The 17,115-nt window shown below is 30.9% G+C and overlaps 1 protein-coding gene across 1 annotated transcript in view; it reads left to right on the top strand.

Moving 5' to 3' along the window:
• The first annotated feature begins 14,468 nt into the window (after positions 1-14,468).
• Positions 14,469-17,115, top strand: part of bent (projectin protein bent) — a 92,792-nt gene continuing 90,145 nt past the window's right edge. Inside the window, exon 1 of the mRNA XM_089085319.1 lies at positions 14,469-14,910. The gene's annotated coding sequence lies outside the window, so the exon portion shown is untranslated. The remainder of the gene's footprint in view (positions 14,911-17,115) is intronic.

The raw sequence follows: 17,115 nt of genomic DNA, 5'->3' as shown, positions 1-17,115 counted from the left end.
TTCGCGCTGTGAGATTCACTATAATTAACGGTACACGAAACGGTACGCAATCGTTCATAGCGAAAACACGATAGTGGTGCAATCTTTAAACGAATATTGATAAATGCTTATGGATAAAATATTAATGAATACATTATGCGGACTATTAAACTTTGAAAATACATACATAAAAGTCTACATAAAAGTATACATAAAAATTATGTTATTGTTGACTTTGTTGACACAAATTTTTGTATCGGGTACATCCTATCTTATCCACATCGGTCACTCAATATCTAAATATAACGATATCATTTTCAGACGGTTAGCAAGATCAAACATCTTTTAATATAATACTTTTTAAATATTTTTATTGTTATTTAGAGCTGGTCGGTATGTAATTGTTGCATCGAAGTCTTAAAATGTATATAACCCACGTGCAAATATACATACGCACATGTTAAGTAAGAACCAAGTGCACGTGTTACGATCTTCGCACATTATGTCCAACGTTAATATATAAGTTAACTTTAAGGATTATGTGTTTGATGATAAGACTTAGTTATACATTATACATAAAGTTGCATTTACGTACATATGTAAAAAGGGATATTCTGAAGATGTGTGAAAGTTATTGTCTTATCATTATATATTCCAGCTATTTATCCTTGATTTCTTGATATTCTCATTAACTCTAATTAATTCATAGGATTTTGTATCTTTTATTGAAATCTTTCAAAATTTGTAGAGTTTATTCTAAAATTTGCATGAATCTTTTAATATTGCTTTAATTTTCTGATCATTTCCGCATATTTTAGTATTGGAAAACTGAATTTTCATGATGTTTTTTGTCATGATGTCAATTTTTTTTTAATTTTTAATATTTTTAAACAAATAGAATGTTTCTTTGTCAATAGAGTACAATACATGCCGGGTAAGTGGCGCCACGATCAAGTTTTCTTCCACTGTTTTGTCGATCGAGTGCATTGATCTACGAAAGATTTAGGCTCCGTATGCTCTGTCGATCATCGGTCATAAACGTTAATAAATAATACATTTTATTTTTATTATTCAAAGTAAGAAATATCAAGTGCGATAAGATAACTTCTTAGAATCAATTCTTATAACTCATGCAAATATGTATAAGTATATGATTACATATCTTATTTTATCATTAAACGAAGTGCAATTATCTAAAATTTTGTAATCCATTCTTTATAGAAACAGAAAAAATAATAATTAAAATGACTGTAAATAAAAAGTTAAGAATTCTTATTAATATAAAATACCGATTATTAATTTCCAGACTAAATATTACGGTCATCTAAAATTAAACATCTGCAGATTGTACTTCGTTGAACGACGATAAAATAAAAGATTTAGGATCGTGTGTACGTGAGCTATAAAAAAATATCAATGTCTGGAACCAGAATTGGCATATTGTTACGTAATTTAAAAATAAAGATAATATTAGAAAATATTACGCAGCGCAAAATTAAAGGATACGCTCAGTCTTTTGATATTTTTGATACTTTAAATACAAGCTTGAATATCAGATATCGATATAATATTTATAAATTCAATAATTAATTAATTGAATTGAATATTTATCGCCAAGAAAGAAAAAAAATATAAAAATTTATAAAATATACGATTTGTCTCAACAGACGATAATAAATCTCAAATACTAATACTTTCTATAGATAAACTTCTTCCTCTCAAATGTTAATTAAAAAACAAATGAAAAATCTATATTCGGCATCAGAAGTAAGATAGTAATACGAAAAGAACATTGCAAATAAAATATAATAAATATAAATATTTGACAGGAAAGTATCTGATACTCGTGAAAGTATCTGATATTTGGAGCAAACTTGTCGCGACGCTCCGATATTGATGTATACGCGTCGATATCGGTGCAAGGGATCGTCGCGCTGTGGTCCAGCGAGCGGGTGGATGCTGCGCGAGAGAGATATCGCGACGTCGTGACGGGCGGTGCGAGCGAGAGAGAGAGAACGACAGGCGGACATATATGGTCGCGGGGTCCGCGAGGCTCTCAGGTTACGCCTGCTAGCGATGGCGCTAGCCGTTTTCATGATGATGTTCGGCGCGTATATCTCTCTCTTTCTCTCTCTCTCTCTCTCTCTCTCTCTCTCTTTCCTCTTTCTATCTGGGAGTTCCACCTTTTCTCTCCTCTCGTAGTCTCTTCGACACCGGCCTTCTCGTCTCCTTCATGCCGGGCACCAAAAATACCGACGGTTGTTTCGGTGAGAGAGAGAGAGAGAAAGAGAGAGAGAGAGAGAGAGAGAGAGAGAGAGAGCGACGAGGAGGACCGAGGGAAAAGAACAGGAGAGAAGCGTTATTTCGAGATTATCGGGGATTGCCGGCTCTCTGGAATCGTGCCGATCGTCTCCATTCCCGATATCGAGTGTATTCTTCAAATTCACGGGCCGCCATCGCAGTTTTTACAATTTCGACATCTCACCGTTCGACTTCTGTCGGACTCTTCGTTCGCGGAAACTGTAAAGTCCAATACGTGAATTATACACCCCCATCCGATGTCATTTACTTTTCCTGATTCGTTTATTGTTCGAGAAACTTTTCAAAGAAATATTTAGAGAAAATTAAAGAGAGCATTTTTTGAGAAAAAAACTTCAATTTGATTGAATGATTATTTCTCAGACTGTCGAGTGTTTTACACTTTTTATTATAATACTTAAATACGAATTTTAAACGAGCACAATTAACTATTCCTTAAAAAATAAAACTTGCTGGTATAAACATTTTAATTTAATGAATCTATAAATAAAAATAAATGAGAGAAATTGAATGAAGTGAAAATTATCCTTTACACGAGAATGTGATAATAATATGTGTGATAATAATGTGTCTGCCCTTTTGTTTTTTAGATATGAAATATATTGTAATTTATATATTGTTATTAATTTCCATAAACGCATAACTTAAAAAACATCTCAAGACAGTAGCTGGACAGATTGATTTGACGTTGACGACGTATTCGTTAAAATTTTAATGTCTGTCGAACCATTTCGTCCCGAAAGTAATAAAAACGTTTTATGGTCGGACATCTTAAATGTCAGACGCCCCAAATGTGCTTCTGTAGTTCGAAGAGTTGCGAAACCATCGAACATCCTTGCATAAACTTAGATTTCTGGAAAAACATGTCGTATCTCGATCAGTTGATCACATTTTTTTCGCAGTACACAGAGAGAGCTTTTTCGAGAAATCGTCCAAGTTCTCGAGATAGCTTCGCAATGTTCCGTTCTGTTAATCATTCATCTCCCTGGAACGAGCGTTATCCCGGTACTTTCAGTACTTATTCCGATGAATATTGTGACCAGACCTGCTTTAGAAACAATTCAGGTCTATATTTTATCGGTAAATTTCGAATTGCCTTATTGCCAAATAAAGAACCTTACAACTCTCAAACAATTTGTCAATTAGAATTAAAGCGACATAAATTTATTGAGATCTACGATCACGACAATTCAGGATATGCCATTAATTAAATAAATTCCGTCTTTCAGAATGTAAGAATTGTTGGTCTCGACATTGATAGTACCATGTCCATTCTAAAAAAAAAATAAATTCTGATATCGGGTAATATCGGACAAATCGACAGAGCTAATATACATTATACGGTGTTCCTTTTGAATCGTGCGGATGAGACACCGAGGCAAATATAATAGGCCAGTGTCTTGTCCTGTCCTCGCACTCATAACATCTATTTCCAGAGCGGACCGACAACTAAGATTAGACCGGCTGTTCCATATACTCGGGCCGTTCGCCCACTCTTAAACTCTCGGGCTCTCGCTCTCGGGGAAAAAAATGTGATAAAGGAACAAACAAGCGGGCCGTCGCGTCGTAAAGGCTACGTAAAGTTCGCGAGACGATTTTCTTATGACGAACTTTCCTCGTGGACTCACGAGCGATTTTTGATGATCGAACAATAAAATGTAAATTTAATTTAACATTCAGCCAATATTCGTCTCTTGGACGCAATTTAATTTATTGTTATTGATGTTGCTATTAAGATTATTATAATTACATCCTGAGATAGAGAAGTTAATTTTTTACAAATAATTGTTACGCATAATTTTTATTTGTTTTTTACGCAATAATTGCATTATTTAAAAAGGAAACGATTTATTACTTTTTCGAAAAATTCTTTAATTACCTTTATTTATAATAACTCAAATAATTTTTGGGGCCAATATGATTAAAAAATATGATTTTAGATTGCATTAATTCACAGACACTTGATGTTTACTTAAAAATAGATGCAGACTGCATCATTTCTCGAAATTAAAATAACTCTTTTTTTTTCCTCGGTGAATAATTATCTTAAAATATTAATGACATGTTTTTTGAGACTCTAAACGAGCCAAATGTAAACACGCATGGAAATAGGACCACGTTCTGCTTATATTCGTCACGTCTGTGTTATTTGGTTCAAGCGAGACTTCGCGTTGCATCAACGTTGCGCACATGTGGCATGAAAAATCTTTACATCGCCGAACGCTGCTTTGGTTCTGATGTAAATCTCGTTCTATTCGTTTCCCATCGTTGTTTGCATTTAGAATGCACCTGTGGTGAGATGAATGGTGCTATTTACGCATGTACTAATTGCCAAGGTCTCCTTTGAAATTTTTTTGCCTTGACTCTTGAGAAACATTCTTAGGAACATATTTATAGACGCGATTCTACTTAGGAAAACTCAACTAAAACTTATGAAATGTAATACAATTTACACACTTATGAAATGTAATACAATTTAAGGAATCGATCTTACATGATGTCAATTTAATATTTGCAATGTCACATTTGTAATTGCGATTTCAATGGCAAATTTAGATTAAGTTTAAACACAACTTGAAATGCAACTTGAACTTTGCTTTTCATGATGCAATAATTAATTTCTAAAAGAAAATCGTGTTTTCGAGTTTAGGTAAATATTAGCAAGTAGAAAAAACTTGCATATCATTTAGAATACGAATATTTGATAAAAGATTTGTTTAAATAATTTTAATAACTTGAATATCAACTAAAAAGTAGACACATAAAAAATCTTAAAAAATTTAAAAAATTTTAATATTAAACAATAATTTAGCGTACTGAAAAATTATAGAATTATATATTGTGTCTATATATTGTGTTACGACATTTTTATATCTTGAAAAATAATTTGATAATTATATATAGATCGACACTGTAATATCAAATAAATTAATATGATCATTTCGTCCCAAATACAATGCGCGCAATATATAATTTTATTAAATATATTTATTAAATATACTCTTTCCTTTTCACGCACGCGCGATTATTATTATTAAAATAATTCAAATATGTCGTTTAACATTGCCAATATAATAAAAGAAAGAAATGGATGAAGTTCTGATTACCAATAATATTTATTTGTATTGGCCAATTAGAAATAAGAAGTACAGTTTTGTTCTTAACAAATCAAGTCAAGACAAAACAAATGTATCACTCACACGTTATCTATCTTATACATAAGACGCAGAAACAACAAAATTTTCAATTTTGGTAAGATAAATGTATATGACATTAATAAATTAACTAATAATCGAGTTTAAAATGAAAAAAATTATTCGTATTTATTATCCGTTATATTTGTTATCATATTTTTTAACATTGTTTCCGCGTTTAATTATTATCTGTTATTACTTTTTAGATATAAAATATATTGTATAATTCATCTTGTTTTAAATTTGAACAATAGTGTTTTAATTGCTCATTTTCCAACTTTTCCAACTACATTTCATGTCTATTTGTATTTCATTTTTTTATAATGCGATTTATTTATTATTTTTGTCTGCTATTTTAATATGACAAATATAGTAAATGTTTTATTCAATTTTTATAGAATTCAACCATGTCATATAAAAGATGAACTATTATAAAGCAACTAGTGCTATTTCCCGATTTAGTATGAATAGTTCCCGATAAGTATGAAAAATTAATATTTGTTTATAGATATTGTGATTTGACTGAGAGAGGCAATAACAAGTATACTTTGTTTAGTGAAATTTCTTATAAAATAATATATAATGGATTATATACAGTTAATATGTCTCTTATGCATCGTTATATTAACAATAATAATATTAATTGGTAAGTTATTTTATATTGTTACATAAAAAAATAAACATTTTATTTATATATAAATTGTAATAAAACTAAATAAAATATAGAGTTATATATGTATGTCTAATAATACAGCACATAATGCGAAAAATTTATAATATGAAAAATAATATTGTACATTTTATTTTAATCGATATTCCGAGTAAAATAAATTATTAAAAAATTATTAAAAGTTATTATAAATTCATATATAAAGAAATCTAAAGAAATATGTACATTTTATAATAATTTCTTCTTAAATTTTCCTGTAATTATATTTAACAATATGTTGCAGTCCAATTTTATATTTTATATCATATTTTTAGGAATTTAATATAATATAAATAGTAAATTCAATTAGTTAATTATTTAATTGTGATTGTTTAGATATTACATTAATGCTATCAGTTGATACTATATACATTAAATTGTATAGCATAATAAAAGCAATTACGTGGCCTAATCTTTATTATTGTGGAATATTGGGAGTTGCTCTTTTAGTGCTATTGTATTTACTGCTTTTGAAGAGGCTGAATAGAAGAGAAATACAATGTAATGTGAGTAAAACAATAAGCAAAAATAAGCAACGCATAAGTGTATTGCAAAAAATGCAAATATGCTTTCTGTAAGTGTATTTGTAAGCATTATATAAATACAAAAGTAAAAATTTTAAGACCAAAGTGATAATTAGTACACTAATACATTTTTATTTATTGTCTTTACAATACTAGAAGTTGCTTTGTATTTTCAATAATAGCAATTTATTAATTTTTTTAATATCTGCAAAATGTAGTAAATTTTATATATATTCTGCTTTCAATTTTGATATTTCCTCATATATGATACATATTTTTAGTCTAGTAATATTTATTTATTGATCCATTCTTTTGGAAAATGATACATAATCACAAAATGATAAAATCTATTTGACACAATATAATTAATATTCGTTATTAAGTTTTATCTATACAGACACACATTTTAAAAATGCGAAATAATATATGTATCAATATATTGAATTTTTTTTTTAAATTCATTCGTTTATTTAGATGTCATAAAATTGCCAAATTTCTTTTATTTATTAATAATAATAATAATAGCAAACAAATTATTGTCAGTATATTTTTTTGCAGTGCCGCAATATATCTTATCTAACGTAAAAACGGAAGTTTCTCTTACTGACAATTACGTGATTTCTTAATTTACAATATCACTATAATGACAATATGGCAATACCTGGCATTTTGCTCTTTACCAGCAAACTATAAAAAATGACTGACTTAAATATATAAATATATATTTCGGATTTCAGTAAATCTAACATTTTATTATTCTTAAATAAAAGGTTTCTTAATATAAAGAATTTTGATATATTTAATTAATAAGTTAATCAATAATTTTATTAGATAAGGTACACAAATAACTATAATTATAAGCGATAATAGCGATAAAATAATTTATAAACTTATATTTATTTAACAACATAACTATATTTATATATAACTGATTATATACTTAAACAAAATCTTAAATCTTATTATATTTCAATGTATTTATAAATAATTTATCCGTCTATAAATAATAATCATTTTTTGAAAGCAATAATCTTAGCAATAATTTTAGAAAATATTTAACATAATAATCATGGTTATGCAACACTTTATTGTAAAATATATTAATGCAAAAATAAATTTAGACTTTAAAATATATGCGTCCAGATAATATATAGGATATCTGATTTCTAATGAGTATGAAGATTAAACTGAGCAAGAAAAATGCTCTTCACGAGCATTTTTTAGCAAATGACAAACACACGACGAGATGTGACCGCCTAATGTTACGCGATAGAAATATGACGAAATGTTAGAGGTGCACTATAAGCAAATGTCTTCTCATTTGTAGACCTCACGTCTAAACATTTCGCCACGCTCCTATCAAACCCGAACAATGCTGGATGATTAAGGCCCTGCACAATGTAAAAAATATTAGGAATAGGAATAAATATTAAAATTTAGAAATAAAAATTCAAAATAAAAATTAAACATAACGCACATAAGTACAAGTAAGTATAAGATGTGACTATGTTTTATACTTATTTGTATTCATTGTGCGTTATACGTTTAATTTTTATTTCAAATTTTTTTAATTTAAAATTTATTTCTGTTTCTAATATTTGCTCTATTGTGCTCAGGGTCTAACTTCGCCACGCGCTTGCATCGGATATGCATCGTTATTTCGACTATCTTTAATAATTAATAATTCGTTATTAATTGCGAAAATTGCAAAATAGAAGGCTTTGATCTGCTCTATCCGCACACAAGTGATGTACTATTAGGAATTAGACATCCCGTATACAATTCAATATGATCTTAGAGAATTAAGATTTTAGAAATATAATTTGATCAATATTTTGTTTAAATCAATTTTAAGATTTATTTGAATCAGAATTAATTATGTCTATAACGAAAAGCAATTCGATGCTTGAAAAAATGCTTGAATTAGGAACAATTTTAGTTGTTTATGAATTAAAAATTATAATGGATATATTATGTCAAGATATAATTTAATTTATATTGTACAAAAAGAATTGTACCAATATCCATTTGCTATGTATATATAGAATGTGCTGAAAGTCTGGATACAGATATCGTAAACAATGCAATTTTGAAACAAACGTTTCAGATAACAAATCCATATGCTTATGCCATATGATTATGATCTTGATTTATTTACAAATAGTGCTACTGTTGAAATTTTTTTATATTCGCTATTTTTTTAATAAAATGACATATTTTTTGTTGAGCAATTCATAAGTTATTCATAAAAATATATAAAAATATTAAGATAAAATTATAAAAAATCAATAGTTTACGAGATATTTTATATTATATTATATGTCAGAAGTATAAAATATATTATAAATTATTGATATTTTTATATTTATACTTTGATACTTTCATTCCGAATAATTAGAAGAATCATACTGTGTAATAAAAAATATATAATTTTATTTAAATAAATTTTTACGATAGCTTCATCTGTAAATAAATCAATATAATCATGTAGCCTTCTCGAAATTTAGCAACTTCTGTTCAACATTTGTTATAACTTCTGAAACTTTTGTTTCAAAATTGTATGGTTTATGAGATATTGGAAATGTATTCAGAATTATAACACTTGATAAAACGGTACGTGTAAAACCATATGTGTATATAAAACCGTACATATGTATACATATATGTATAAATATATATATATATATATATATAAAATAAGAATTACGCTATACTTCTTGAAGTTAACAGATATAATACTTATATATATTAAATTATGTGTTCGAAGATTATGTGTTTGAAAATTATTTATATGACAATCAATGCAATATCTCCATTTTTATGCATTATACGAAACAAATGTAAACATATATTGTGACAATATTTTTGAATTATGAATTTGTTTATGCATTCTTTAAAATTTATTTACTGAAAAAAAATCACAGAATTAATTAAAAATTAGTATTACCATGTAAATGTAATATTGATCATATATTGTAATATTGATCATATATAAGATGTTACATAATTCTCGAGTATCTCAATGTATGTGTATAACAAAATATAATTTTGCATATATTAATAGATTATTACATAAAGGATAATTTTCCCGAAGAATCTGAAAATTTGCTCAGACACAAATAAAAAATTATATTGCTTTCTTTACGGCTATGCTAACTTTCATCTTATGCTGGCACAATCATTGTTCTTATCGAATCGATTGGAGCAAAAAAATCGGAAATAGAGCACTTAATTAGTAAAAAATAGCATTACAAAAATACATATTCAAATACGTATTCAAATCTTCTGCTTCTTCTTTTTATAGCTGTACTATCTTTTATAAAAAAAGACGTTATAGAGTCTGTAAAGTACCTTGTATCATATAGATATTTTAAATTATATATGTAATGAATTGTGAGTAATGAATTGTTAACGATTAATTTTTAGTAACAATATTATTGTTACTAATACAATGTTTTATTAACCAATTAATTTTTCTATGGAGAATACCTAACATAATTTTTTATTTTCATCGTGTAATAAGAATATCTGTCAACGATATTCTTCTCTTGTGATGGTATTTTTAAATTACGGGGAATGCAGATTTTATATAGATTTTATATAAGATAAATGAATACGATAAATTCAAAATATTGCGCTGCATGATATTTTTTTGTAAATTAAATGTCGCCGTATAAACGATCGTTTATTAATACGTGCATGTTTCTTTTAGACTGATATGTTTTTTTAAACATTTATGCATTTTTTATCTTACATCCTATCGAAGAAGTTTATATCTAATTTTTCGAAAGTCGTGCGATAACTTAATTATGAAAAAGCGATGCTTGAAGTCGTTAGGTATAAATTCTAATACGTAAAGATAGATTTGTCGGTGAGAGGAGATCGTGTATATTTAGAAAAGTGTCCTATTTGCCAGAATTTAAAGTGAGTGAGTGTGAGAGAGAGAGAGAGAGAGAGAGAGAGAAAGAGAGAGAGAGAGAGAGAATTATGTCTTAATGCTTTGCGTGAGAATTTTCTCCCTTGCTGATTTTTCTCTTGTTATTTTTTCTCTTCTTTATTTCAACCTCTTCGAAGCTTCTTCTTTAATGCGAGCTGAATAAGTACCAATGTAACATTTTCCGGATGAGCGCAAAATGCGTATATACTGAATTGCTATTTATAATAGGCAACCGCGCTTTAGCAAATTAATTCAGACAATTGAAAAAGTTTACATTGTTTTGGTTGCTGAATTAAAAAAATCTGTAATTACAATGCGTGTGAAGCAATTAGAATACATATTAAATTTATTAAGGCATTTCAATGTATAATACATCTATAATAAATCTATAATTAAATCTGACGTAAGTAATGATTCTTCTTTAAAAGAAAAATTATAAAAGTGTTTAAAGAAATTTAGTAAAAATTTATATATGTGTGTGTGTCTCTCTCTCTCTCTCTCTCTCTCTCTCTCTCTCTCTCTCTCTCTCTCTCTCTCTCTCTCTGTGTGTGTGTGTGTGTGTGTGTGTGTGTGTGTGTGTGTATGTGTGTGCATATACAAAGATTTGTGTGTTTTATAATTGTGTAAGGTTTATCTGATATCTGATTTCATAAACTTTTAATTTCTAATTATAAATTTTTTGTTGATTTAAATTTTTAATTTTAAATATTTCAAACCGCTTAAAAAAATCCGGATTATTCTTATCGGAATTTGATCTGTACGTTAGTGACATGTTTTGACAGTAGTCGAATGATTAGCGTTCCGCTTTCGTGACTTAAATTATATTCTTTCACGCTACTAAATTATCTAGCCGGTATAATTTTACATGACGTTGCTTTTTTTCGAGACGTCGGTATATCAGATACAAAGGCGATGTGTGGTGACACATGGGTCCGTTTTCTACGACTAATTGTAGACTGCGACTAAGAGAGAAAGATAGTAACTCTCATAATTACGTCGTTGCTGAAGATTCTCGTTGTAAAATTTCACGGATGGCTTGAGGAAATATATTTGTCAGGATGTACAAAGTCATCTTGCACGGCCACTCAACGTTGAGTTATTACTATAATGTCCGTTTTATGTTAGGAAAATTAAGATTTCTAAATTTATCACTGTGATTGAACGTCTCATGTAGGAAGGGTTTTCTCGAGAGAATGAAAGGTAAATGACGTTTGATCTCTTTCTTGATTTTTCATTATAATTAATTAACGCTACTTAATTTAAACCGAAGTCAAATACGATTTGCAAATATGGTTTGAGTATCCTGTTTCTTTTAAATTGGCGGTAATGCTTGTTTATAAATTTAATACTTGTTACTGTGATTTGGAATACTTCCGTGTACTGTTTTGTTCTCTTGATATTTCTGTTCAGCGTTGAGTGACGATTTAGTTAAGCGTCCAAAGTAAACTGGCGGTCTCCCATTCAATCGCAACAAGTATCTTCTATTTGCGAAATGACAATTAAATTTTAACAGTAATATAATTCATAGAAAATGCTGTATTACGTAATGTCATTTATACATGGCATTAATTATACAGTGATTAGGTATACAATGAATTATTTAAGTTATGAAAGCGAAACGATAATTATTCAATACATATTCGATTATAAAATTAATATTTATATATAAATCAGATTTGGTGAAAATAATTAGAACGTTTTGAATCTTTTTGAGATATTTAAGAAAAAATTTAAATCTACAAGAAATTTATAATTGAGAAAAAATTCTTTGAAATTAAATATCATAAACACGCATTATTCAACATGTAAATATTTATGAACACACACAATTATTTATACACAACGAATCTTACAACTATAGTTTTAATAGTAAATTTAAATTAACAATTACATATTCTTTTTTTAATTTTTCTTGACAAAAAATTTAGCTGTAAGAAATCTGTCATTGAAATTATGTAAAATATTTGTTATATATATATATATATATATATTACGATTTACGCGGCTAAACATGACGTTGATAGACTAAAAGCACTTAAAATCCTTCGATTTCGTAACGCCGCGGACGTGGCCGTTTCGTCATTTATTTCCCGTCATCGATTTCGCGTATCTGTACGAACAAGCTTGGAAAAATGTCATTCGATGCGATTTATTTTTATTCTTTTTTTTTCTATCTTTCTTATTCGGATGAGAGAAAGAGCACACCTCGCGTTACGCGCGGGTGTTGCGGGTGCTATCTAATTTCATCACGGGGACGCCAACGTGCGAGAGATTCCATTCCGATGACTTTTCGCTAGTCATTTAGTTTCACTGTCGATAGCGCGGGTTCATTTTTAGTTGTCCGTCGTTGCCGACGGACGCGTTCATATGACAGACTCGCCAGTGACAAGAAATAGAACGCACAAATGACGAAGTCGCGTCAATGCGCTGAGCGTAATGCCGCGCATATTCGGCTGTATATAAATACAATGTTAAAAAAAGATTTGAGTTAAAAAAGGATATGAGTAACTTCGGACCTCTGCGAGTAGCCTGTTGTCGAATCTAAGATTATTACGGAGGACTTTAATATAACGCGGACGCGAGACGGGACGATGAAACAATTCTTAATTTGCCGAATATCACACTTTATTATGATTATCGATCCCCGGATATCAATAAGTTAACTTTGATTGCGCCATGTATGTTAAATGTATATTTCGCTGTAGAAAATCTCGCTCGTTCGAAGTTCTATTCGTCTTTCTGTTTAAATCTACTTTAGTCACCTTCGCTAGTTTTTCCGATCTCTCCGCACGAAAGCGAACGTTATTGTGTAACGGTGACGAGCCAGATATAAGAACTGGGGTGAATTTCAGTGAGGCACGCGCACGTCCGATTACGAAAGAAGTGTAGCGTGTAATAAATGCTTTTTCTCGTCCTCAGCATATGTCTGTCGGCGCTTACTTACGGACGCTCCGACCTTGGATAATTCGCCAATAATACTTTTTGCCGCATAATATTGTTGCAACGAATTGCATTTTGCATGCACTGCGGAGACCGAGGAATAAACGTTAAGTCATTTAACTGGCACAAAAGGAATTCTCCGTGTAATAGTTATTAAGACAATTTTCTAATAATATTATCCGGTACTTCTGAACATCTATCATATAAATTTATAAATTAAAATATTTAAATACACAATTATTGAACATATATATATATATATATATATATATATATATATATATATAAATTATTACATTCATATACCAAATATAATTAAATATTCAAAATATTGCAAAAAGTATCGCTCGCTTAGTTTGTAAATATGTGTTCTATTTACAAAGCTCTTACATTAATACATTCGGACGCATTCGGATTTTCGTAATTTGACTTTAGCGCGAAATCGACATGTTTGCAAGGGTGAAAATGTTGCAAAATGTAACATTTAATTGGCAATTGAGTTGATCATTGTTCAATCTTTTGAAATCCTAATTGAAAATGAGCCAGACGGTATGTCACGGTATATCACGAGGATTTTCAATGGAGTAGCTGTTATTTCTCGGCGAATGTCGCGCGGAGGACGCCTGTCTGACCTGATCGCGTCGTTATCACTTATCGAACGTGACTTCGTGCACTTGAATGTAACGTCACATGTAGCGTCGCGACGCTCGTGGGCGCGCGCGTATGGCCCGACGGGGGATGTAAGGCAGAGAATTTCGAGTAAGACGACGGCAGTGGCCAGTCGTGATGGTGGTGGTGGTAGTGGTGGTGGTGGTGATGGTGGTGGTGGTGGGGGGCGAAACTCCAACCTCGAGATAGCCTCGCGACACCTCGCGCGTTTAGTTGGCGCGCGGGGCCCCGACGATTGGGACGGCCGATAGAGACACTCCGTGCAAGTAAAAAGAGAGCAGGATACGAGAGGCAGGGAGGGCGAGACGGTGACGAGCGACTACACGAAGACGACGACGACGACGACGACGACCCGACAAGACGAAGACGAAGACGATCGAAAAAAAAAAAGGAAGAGAGAGAGAGAGAGAGGTCTCTCCTATCTTTACCCGTTTCATTCTCGCGCGAGCTCGTCGAATTCTCGAGCCGAGTGTGTGCGTCTCGTTGTCTGCCTCGGGGGGTTGGGAGTGATCCAGGAATAAGCGACCGCCGCTTGCCGTCGTCGCGGGTGTCCGAGAAAAACGCTCGGCCGGGTGCCGGGGACTCGCACCCGCGAGAGGAAAAGCGCTCATCCTCATCAGGAGACGCTATCCGCTTCAAGTAAGTCTCTCAGATGATGCGTTGGATGCGGATGTGCACGTTGTGTGGCTGCGAGGGAGGAGCGCGCGTGACGTTTGTCGGATTCACGCGATGTCAGTGCGACTTCTCTTCACACTTTGTGAGCTCCTTTCCTCCTTTTTCTCCCCTCCTCCCCATTCGTCCCGATTCGCCTGTCGTTAACGTCATTAACGTCGCATCGGGGGTCGCGTGTGAGGATCAGTGTCGAAGTGTGAGCAACAAGTGACACGGACTCTTTCGCTTTCGCGCACGCTCACCCACGCGAGTGATTTACCGAGGGTTAGATGAAGGGACAAGTGGATTGAGGAGGTATGTTACGCTTTCACGACAAATTGATCCAGTTACCCCTGTAGATCAGCTGTTATCCTTCAAAAATAAGTATTGCTCTTACAATTTGATAACTGACTCATTTTTTTTATTCAAAATGAAATTTAATAAGTAGAAACGTTACATCAAAATATCATTGCAGGAAAACCTATTTAATAAAATAACATTACTAAATTTAATTAAAATTCAATTCTCGAAAAGCTGTTTTGAGCCTTGAATATAATTAATTTAGTAACGTTAAAGTTTAGTTGAATACGTTCATACATTTTAATTAATCTTTAATTATAAAAATTACATGTAATTTATATTCAAGTATTTTTTGATCTTTTATTGAACAAATTTCGTACATTATTTTACGTACATTATTTTACATTTTTGAGAATATTTGAAAAAAGTACTTTTCTTGATTATATAATCTGATAGGTGCACCCGCGGAAATGTATGCGTTGAGAGACAAATGGATGTTAGAAATTAAAAAGTCAAGAAATAAAAAAAAATGCTGCACTAAAAACCAAATAATAATAATCCATAATTGTTACAGTATTACGAATTAATGCTATATAAGATTTTCTATCTCTTAAATTATGCATATTTGATAAGGAAAATTCTACTTTAATATCTTTATTTTCTACTTTGAATTATCTTTATTTTATTTTATTTTATTTATACTTTTTAATTTTATTTATGTATTACTTTTAAGCAGAATTAAAAATATATAAAACTTGAAAACGACGAATATCTATTCATCATAGTGGTTTCACTTCCAAGACAGTGATTCTCCTAATTTTTAATATTCTTAACTTTTAATTAGCTTTTATTCCTTCTATTTGAAGATAAATAGAATGTTTTATCAGTATATACTTCATTCCTTTCTAACGTCACGTTAATTTGTCGCGTCGCGATGTTATTTTGTCGCTGATCTTTTACCTTGACTAATTGTTTGCCCATTAATGATTACGGATATTTGGAAATAGGTTTATTAAAATTTCAAGTCTTTTTTTAGAAAAATTCAAACTTCTAATAAGCTCACAATGCAGACGGGTTTTCTCGACGGTCCTACTTCACATGACTAATCGCCACAAGTTCCGTCGCGGCGGCGGCGACTATTCGTAGACTACTATCTAGGTATCTAGGCTCGGAGTCCACTTATTTTTAGGAAGGCGTAACGTGAGGAGCGGTTCGTCGTTTCTCCATCTTTTCGCTCATGTCGTTGTTCCATGCGTCGTTCCGTCCATCTTCACGTCACCGTGCCGTCCGACACATTGTCTAACGCATCGTTTGCCACTTCATCTTGTCGCCGAGTTCCTCTCCTCGATGTTTCATAAATCATATTTATGCGTTAATTTTGAGAGGCACTAATAGTTTCGTACACACAATGTTGTCTTGCGGCCCATTTCTTCCCACGTCATTTCGTCTAATTGTCGTTCTAATCGTTCTTTAGAAAAATATTTAAATATATTGTTATTATATTTAATCTTGACTTGCTAACAAATCAGTTTCTGCATTCTCTCTGTCACTTTCTCCGCGTTCATTATGATAACTTATAAATTGCTTATATTTGTACTTATACTTGATTATTACTTAATGAAAAAATACTTTTATGTATACAATGTAGAAATTTTATAATCTTTTGAGAAAAAGAATTCGGTTAACTTTATATAGAAATTTCGAAAATGGCATATTTATTTTACAAAAGTTTTTTTCGCTGTCATTGTAGACAATCGTTGTAGACAATTCTATAGTTCTTCCTTTCGACTTAGTGATCGAAGCCCAGAATGTTGGATTGATTTAAAAATATCCCACATACCGTGAATTCCACAAGACTCGACGAATTCGGAGTTGGCTGAACACGAAGAAAAG

This window comes from Pogonomyrmex barbatus, unplaced genomic scaffold, assembly GCF_055798465.1.
Source record: "Pogonomyrmex barbatus isolate J1 unplaced genomic scaffold, ASM5579846v1 scaffold1, whole genome shotgun sequence".
NCBI classification, from domain to species: domain Eukaryota; kingdom Metazoa; phylum Arthropoda; class Insecta; order Hymenoptera; family Formicidae; genus Pogonomyrmex; species Pogonomyrmex barbatus.
The sequence above is the reverse complement of the archived record's forward strand: the minus strand, read 5'-3'. Positions and strand labels throughout refer to the sequence as shown.